We start from the raw sequence: 9,274 nt of genomic DNA on the forward strand, positions 1-9,274 counted from the left end.
TTAAATTAATTTCCCCAAGCTCAGTCTGTTTTGCCTGCAACAGTAATCGGCAAGTGATCTCCCTGTGCTTACCCTGACCCATGATCTTTTATTCTCGTATTTTGTCCCTGTCCATTTGAGGAAGGGAAGTGACAGAGCAGCTTGGTGGGCACCTGGCAGCCAGCCAAGGTCAACCTACCGCAACATGTTCCTGAGCAACTGGCTCTAGGTGGCCCTGCTTGAGCAGGTGGGTTGGACCAGATGACCTCCAGATGTCCCTTCCAACCTCAACCATTCTGTGATTCTGTGAAATAGACTTTAATTATTTGGAATTCTGAAACTGTTCAACCCTCTCTGAAACATCACTGCATCATTTCTGCAAAATCAGTATCTGTAAACTTGTACAAACCCAGTACTTATCTAAGCTTCATCTCTTCCATCAGATTTAAGGTCCAGATTGATGGGATATGTTCTTATTGTGTGCAGCTGGAGTGAATTGAGTTGTGGATTTAACACAATGGCTCACTTTCTCCCTTGTGTAGAATCAAAAGTTTCAGGAAGGGATCAACACAGTGATTTCACGTACTTGATCTTTTCTGAGGTTCAAGAAATACTTTCTGTAGAGCAATTGGCTCATAGCTGTAAGGTCCACAATAGACCATATTATCATGGATGTTCGTCACTTGTTCTTTTCACCCTTGTATTCTGAAGCCCACAAACGAAAAACCAGAAAACATTGTTTTGTGAATGTGATATCTGCAAATGTAGGATATAGATACCAGAGGAATTCTGGTTGGTTTTATTCCTTTAAAAATAATTTTATCTGTTCAAAATATTTAATAATATGGAAGGCCAGATACATCTTTTTTTCTTCTAAAATTCAGGTTTGAGATAAGTTCTTGAAGGACTGTAGTAATTCTTGATTGGCAATCATTTATTTTAGAAAATGAAAATTCCCAGAAAGTGGACACGAAAATACTTTTGATTAAACACAATAGTACCTTGAAATGAAGCTCTCATGTATGTGAAGAAGCATTCCTTTTTTTTTTTTTTTCATTTTCAAATCCTTATGAGGTTAAATTTTGCAAAAGTCCATTGTGTGACATTTTTTTGTTCTTCTAACATTAGAAACATGGAATTCATACCACCTGTCATACTATAACTCTTTTCCGATTGGCTTCTGTTTAACTATGGTCTGCTTGTATTAGCCTCAATTTGGAAAAAAAAAAAGGAAAGATAACCTTTAAGTACTTGATTTTAAGTTCACTGAAATCAATTGGACAGTTTACTTCATCTTCTAAAACAAAAGAAGCTCTAATATAAGCATTTTCACCTTACCCCATGTTATTATCATATTTTCTTTAATAAGATTGATAGGTTTTTTCTTTTTTTTTTTTTTTTTTTATTTTGGATTGGAATTTTTTGGTGTGGTGTAAATGAAAATTCTCCAAATTCCTTTGACTTCTTTGGAATTCCATGGAACCCAAATGGAATATTCAAATCCAAAGAATATTTGGTCCTTTTCATATTTTCACTCACTGCTGTGTATACTGTCAGGAAAAAATTAAACAAACTGGCTAATTTAATTCCTTCAGTGATATTCCATGAAGGTAAATACTCAACTGAACCTCAGAGGTCCAGTAAAACCATAAAGCTATCCCATAATTTTTGGACATGGTGGATAATGCAATTCATTTGTTTTTTCCTGGGATTTCAGGCATCTCAGGAGTACTACAGATGCCATGTTCTTCCTTTGATGTACATGGTTAGCAGTAAGGAACGCAGTACTAGAAAATGAGTTTACAAGGACCTCAATTTTCTTTGCATTTTGTTATGGTTTTTTTTTTCCTTTATTGAGTAGACTCCAATCCATTAAAAAAATATATATATATTCTTTTTTCTGCAAAGGTTCAGATGTATCAATGGTCTAAACTGGTGCTTCTGTAAGATAATGCTTCATTCAATCTCTTTATTGTCATACAGATTCACTCAAGAAATCAATAGATGAAACAATTTTCCTGCAGTTATGTTCTACATTTGGGGTTTGATTTTTGCACATATACTACTTTGACGTAGATACAACTTTGAAAAGATACAACAGCACTAAGGAGATGAAAAAGTATATCTAAGGAGTTAGTGGGTTTGTGCATTTGCTTAGATCCAAATTGCTAAGCAGGCATGCAAGTAAGGAAAATTAGCATTTCTGAATTAATTTTATTCATATTCAGTAACAATTTTTCTTCAGTTTGGCTTAGAATTTTGTAGCTCCAGAGAGCCAAGAAATAATGTTAACTCTTCCTTTTTCTATGTATTTTCCAAATACTTTTTTGCATGTATTTACCATACTGGTTGTTAAGTTTGGAGCTCTCCAGCAATTGGAAACTCAGGGCGCATTCTTTTTTCATCTGTCTGGTGAAGTCATTACTGGTCCTAGAGATGTGGCTGCCAAATATTGAAGTAGATAATATTCTAGTCACCTCATTTTAGCTATGTAAAAACTGAAGTTCTTGCTCTTGCTCTTGCTTTTGTGCTTTCTCTCTCATTAGTGGGAATAACTGAATTCAGGTTGCTTCTTTTAAATGCTTAGGAAAGGTATGTTGCCCTCTGGAAGTTTCTATATCTGCCTGTTGACTACAGAAAAAGTTCAGAATTTAATATAAATAGGAATCTAACACTGAGAATGATAGAATGAAATCAGAAAGTTCTCACTTTTGCAAGCCAGTAAGATCTTAATAAACTTTATAGAAACTATTTTGACCAGCTAACATGCACATGCACCTTGAGTGTTTGTATCATGTTTCCAAAAGAGTATAATTATTTAGGTTTGAGTCAGGAAGATGATACCATATTGCTACATCTGTACCTTTAATAAAAGTAAAACTAGTCCTCAAAATGCCCTGTATGTTTGATGGGGTCTGAGAAAATCAGAGATCACACTAATGCCCTGTTTAAGCATTGTTTCTTTTGAGTTAGCTGGCATCCAGCGTTAACAACAATATGACCTATCCAAAGTTTATTCCAGAAGCTAGCAAGAATGAACTCAAAACTTCCCTAACTCCAAGAACATGTAAGTGTAAAACCAGCATTTCATCCTCAGTGGGAATGAACCACCTCCACCCCAAAAAAAACCCCACAAAACTTTGAGCCAAAACACATCACCGTACAGTTGACAATGCACCCACAGTATCTGGCAAGATCAGAATCTCAGTTCAGTTGCTGCATTGAAATGAAACAGCTTTCTGCCTTACTCTCCTGCCGTACACAGAATTTATTCCACCTAAAATAAGATGCTTCATTTGAATGCATTGAATGAACTGATTTTCTGATCTTGCTGGGTAGTGTGGGTGAGTCAAAGATACAGACAGATCATAGATTACTTCCCCCATTAACACAACTTGAGGGCATGAGTCCACTGTGGCTGTTAAGCCCTTTAATGGGTATCTCTTTCAACTTTCAAATATCCTGCAGTAAAGCTATTAGGATCCTGCTGTGGGGCATGCAGGTAATAGTCTGTCCTCTCTGTGTTGTACTGTGATGAATCTATTGAGCAGAAACTCTAGCAGCAGCAAAACTGTGTACTGGATAAAGCCAGGGGGAAGCAGCAGAGACTGATACCAGGAGTCAGAGAACTGGCTCGTGAGATGCATAAAGGGAACTGTCTTGGGATAGACAACGAAACTCAAGTCTACTGCAGGCAAGATGTGCCAGTCAGTGTCATAGGTGGGGACGATCTAGGATCTGACCTTGTGTTATTGTCAAAATTAGGACATTTCTGTGCTCAGGAAAAGTGTAGGTCCATGCTGTAGGTCCTCACTTTGGAGCTAGAGACAGTGGCTTATTGTTTATGTGCTGTCCCTAAAAAGGCAGCAAAAGAAACAAAGAAATTACTAAGGGAAAATGTGAATGGTATTCCTCCCTTTTGGTATCTGTATCTGAGTCGGCCATCTCAGGCTGTTTTTTTAGACAGTGAAAAGAAATGGGCATTTTTAGGGCACAATTCATCCGCTATATTTTAGACAGTGACTTTTCAGTAAGATGAATCACTGTACAAATACTTATTTTTCTGCATTGGCTATAAACGGAGCCTAAGTGTGACTAGCTCAGACATTCACATCATAGGTGTCTGTGTTTGGTCAAGTGAATGTCATTCTAAGAAGACAATGAAAAACAACTCCAATGAGTTCTCAAACAATGGGGCATATGTCCAGTAGATATATTTCCCAAAACTCAGTAATGGAGGACTGAACTGAAGTGTCACCTCAGGAACTAGGACTTCATGCATCAATCAACAAAGTTATTATGTGCTTCTCTGTTGTAGTCATTCCTGGGAGCCTTGTTTGAAAAGATTCCATCTCTCTTGTCATTAAGGGTCACTAAATCTATTTACATCAAAATTCATTAGAAAACCATAGGGTACTGGAGATTTTACAAGCATTTAAAGTAGCATTTCATATCATTGCTGAGTTAGACTCTTAGTTTCCCTAAGCTTTCTATAATATCACTGGCGGCAAGAAACCTCTACAAAAGGTGATTCAGAATAACATTGCAAGGTAGATGCTCTGAAGGAATTAGTCTGAGCAAAGTGGTGTGCATGCCATCACATAAGACTTGCCATAAAACTCATTTCTGGATTTCAGGAGCTATTTAAAAATAAGAGAGCTAGCGTACTTACAAGGGGGCAAAGCTAGGAATTTATATAAAATGTAGAATAAAAAATCAAATTATTTTTTAACCTGCCATGGAGATTTTATATCTATTATTTGCATTTTTATTTTATTTAAGATATTATGGATATTTTGGCTGTTTCTCTTCTCAGTAAAAATGCTTCACTTTACTCCTAGTACATAGGACCAACTAAAAGTTTAAATTAGCAATCAGTCTTGTTTGAACTTTACTTGCAAAGAAATGTAAATTTTTTAGTGAGCAGCTCTTTTACTGTACTTCTTTTTCCCCAAAGTCTAAAATTCCCTTTCCTCCCCAAACTATACTGTAGTCACTGGTTTTGTAAAAATGAGAAAAACAGATGATGAAAGTGCACATTTTAGATTTATCGAACCTATTCTTGACCATACTGAGGAAAGTTCCTTCCTGTCCATGTATTGCGTTCAATGGAAATAACTGGTTTACTTCTTCACCATATCTTTATGATATTGATATGATTTAAGACACAAAAAATGAAAGCCTTCTGTCACTAATCTGAAGCAATATTTTACAGTTTCTTCAGAGAAAAAGTGGGTTGGAAGTTTATCTTAAAACATTCAAGAGAAAATGATCAAAGATATTTTTTAAGATTTATTCACTCCCTGCTACCAAGCTTTGTTTATTTAAGTATTTCTTGGGAAAAATAAAAAATTCAAAAAACATTTTTCGCCATTAGAAAGCTTGATAACAAATAGTATTTTATTGCCATGGCTTGAGTTTATTTATAATAAGTGACGTACAGAATAGTCAAAAAGGTCATTTAAGACTTTATTGATCATAATGTTTGTCATATGCTAAAAAAGTCTATTCACCACACCTGACAAGTTGGCCGTATCATCCAGGCATTTTGTTGATGTTTTTTCTTTAGGGTTTCTTTTTTTTTTTTAAAAAAAGGCAGGGGCAGGGAAGTGTTTTGCTTAGGTTACAAAATTGTCTCTGGCACAACCTGACAGATACCATCAAACATAATGTTAGTAAACAGATAAATTGAAGCTAGAAGCAAAATGAGATAAGCATCTCCTAAAAAAATTGGAAACTAATCTGCTACAAAGCAGAGGTAGTAATCCCTTCTCTTTTCGTACTATCCCTTTGAATAATGATGCATCAGTTTAATGAAATGAGGCTCCAGCTGCTCACTGGATAGCAGAGATTTCCATGGAGAGATGCATGCAGAAGTATGCAGGCTTTGGAGAGATGTTCACTACCCAAATGGAACTAGTTTTACTTGACAGGTCACAGAGATCTATGGTAGCATGGCCTTGCTCACTGAAAGCAGCTTTAGATAAGTCCATGTGCTCACAGAGATCTCGTGTTACTCACCTTCATGGATCTGAAATGCCTGTTAGCTCGACATGTAGCTATTCATCCGAGGCCTCTTCTCACTCTGCCTAGAGTGACTTTTCTGAAGTCTACAGGAAATCTGATGATTAAGGTTGAAATCATCATCATGGCAATTGAAAGCTGCTAGTGTACCTGGTCTGCTTCCTTTCTGTGAAGCATTTATTTACAAGGTCTCTAATCTAGCATTAACTCAGAAGGCAGAAACAGTGATGATAGTTGCAACAGCATCTATTAACCCCTCCCACTACAGATCCTGCTTAGCTTGCATGATGTAATTGCATTACAGTGCAAGATAACATGTTTCAGATTTTATGGTACCTCTAAAACTATCTCCATTAGTTATACAATCAACATCAATTAATGCAATAGATCAAGGCTAGACTAGCCCATAAATTGCAAAGTCCACTGAACAGCAAAAATAATTTTAATTCTTTCTTGTTAAAAACCATATAAATGCAATAAAGGCTACCAGTGTGCAAATCTATTAATAGCATCAGAGATTTTAGTTGGATTTCTGCTAGTAAATCTGGCTGCAGAATCAGAGCTGAAGACGACAAATTTTGGATTCATCTTGTCCACGCTGGTTTGCTTCTACTGAAAAGAAATGATCATAACAGTATATTCTGTGTGTGACAATATATGAAGTTCAGCACACAAAACATTTTAAAAAAACAAGCAACAAATGTAGCACTTTGTAAAGAATTCTTTTCATTTTATAGATGCTTATTCATCAAAACTTAGTGAAGTTTATTGGGTTTTTTAAAAAGAATAAGCCAATTGTTGGTCCCACACACCCACACCTAGTTTTCTAAGCTTTCTCTATGGAATGAATTATTTCATTGATCAGGAAGCTGCTGTCTCAGTGTTCAGTGGAAAGTCTTAACAAAACACTTATCTTAGAAAAAGATTAGTAATATGGGCAGTGAAAACCAATTTTCTCGCATTTAATCTTCTAACCAATTTTACATTATTTCCCAGGGGTACCATGAGTGTCACAGACACATGACTTTGTGCAAATAATCAATTATATGGCAGAATCTCATGAGCTGGAGAGTTGCTCTATAACAGTTAGCCACCTTTCTAAATGGAGTTTTTCCTCTTCTGAAATACTTAAACCTAGTCTAAGTAGAGGATAAAGGACTCAGCAATGCTATTTGTAAAAAAAATAAAATTATTTGGAAATCACCCAATAAAAATTCATTGCTTTTTGATCTTGGCAGGACACCCCAAATGCATATTATTAGGTAAGTTCTGTGAAACAATATGTAAGGATGCCATGTTGTCTTTCAATACCTGACATAGGTCCATTGCAAACTACACAAAAGAGTATCTCCCCAGAAGTGCATACTTCACACAAAAGATGTTCCTTGCTCCTCATCATATAAAGCCTCTCAGGGTTGTGCACCACTGGTAACGCCACCTTCTGACAGGTCACGGACACTGTGAAGCAAGAAGAGGATGGAGAAGGATTATCACAACTCAGTGGCTAGCATAACCTTTGGGTTAAGGTTACACCAAATAATTGGTCCACATTAGTCATACACTTATGCAACTGCATGGAGGCTTTTCTTTTTTTTTTTTTTCCTGCACATCAGGATTACAAATGACTAAACGATTGCAGATGACACAAAACTGGGACGAGTGGCTGATATGCCACAGAGTCTTGCTGCAATCCAAAGGGACCTCGACAGGCTGGAGAAATCGGCTGACAGAAACCTCATGAACATCAACAAGGAGAAGTTTGAAGTCCTGCACCTGGGGAGGAACAACCCCATGCACTAATATATGCTGGGGGCCACTCAACTGGAAAGGAGCTTAGCACAAAAAGACCTGGGGGAGTGTAGTGGACATAAAGTTGAAGAAGAGCCAGCAGTGTGCCCTTGCAGCAAAGAATGCAAATGGTACTATCATCGGCTGCACTAGGCAAAGCATTGTTAGTAAGTCAAGGGTAGTGATCCTTCCCCCCTATTCAGCACTGGTGAGGTCAAACCTGGAGTACTCTGCCCAGTTCCAGGGTCCCCAGTGAAGGAGAGACATGGACATACTGGAGATAGTCCAATGAAGGGCCACAAGGATGATTAAGGGACTGAAACATCTCTCCTATGAGGAAAGTCAGAGAGAGCTGGGATTGTTCAGCCTGGAGAAGTGAAAGGTCAAGGGGAATCTCATCAATGTATATAAATACCTGAAGGGAGAGTGCAAAGAAGACCAAGCCAGGCTTTCTTCAGTGGTGCTCAGTGACAGAACAAGAAGCAATGGGCAGAAACTGAAACACATGCGGTTCCCTCTGAACATCAGGAAACACTTTTTTACTGTGAGGGTGATGGAGCGCTGGCACAGACTTCCAAGAGCAGCTGTGGAATCTCCCTTGTTGGAGATATTCAAAAGCTGCCTGGACACAGTCCTGGGCACCCAGCTACAGATGGCTCTACGTGAACAGGGGGTTTGGACCAGATGACTTCTGGAGGTCCCTTCCAACTTCAGCCATTCTGTGATTCTGTGATTCTGTGAAAAAGCTACTCATATTTCTGTTAGATGAGGCTACAGGATGTGCTGTAGAGAAAATCATGACCAGATTTAGACAGGGTCAGATAAGACTTTTCTCATTAATCCTAATTGCCTTTGGTCAATCACGTTGATTTTCTTTTCATAAGTTTGTCTGCATCTCTGTGCAATTCCATTACAATGGTGATGTCCAGGGTACTTGATTTTGGCAAAGGACAAGCTCTTAGATCTACATCTCGAGTAAGAGACTATGGGACCTTGAGGCAAAAGTTAGCTCACAGAATAAGTGTTGCTGAGAGATTAGCTCATGTAGTCTGTTCTTTAGGTGAAGGGACTGAGATCTGCAGGAGTGTCTTCAGACCAGGGTGTCCCTCTAGCTTATTCAATTTGGTGCCTAATAGACTCAAGGAGCCTGACAGCCCGTAGTACATGATAATCCCTGTACTCACATACTATAGAAATGTACTGTACGATAATTGTCCATTAAAGTTTTAGCTTGCTGTTGAATCTATCGGTGCTTGTATCCATGTATTCCTTTCATTCACTGATGAGTCAATGGATAAAATCTATTGAATATCTATTTAACTCAATCCCTACCCTCATCTTCTTATAAATTCTTTCCTCTGAACAGTGCCCAGTGCTATTTTCCATGCTTAGGCATTCCTGCCTGTATTTCTGATGCAGCCTAAACCCCCAATCCTGTATCTCTAAAAGCTTCTAATCTCACTCTCTCTGGATGTTACCAGTG

This window comes from Platalea leucorodia, assembly GCF_965183815.1.
Source record: "Platalea leucorodia genome assembly, chromosome: 4".
Classification (NCBI taxonomy): domain Eukaryota; kingdom Metazoa; phylum Chordata; class Aves; order Pelecaniformes; family Threskiornithidae; genus Platalea; species Platalea leucorodia.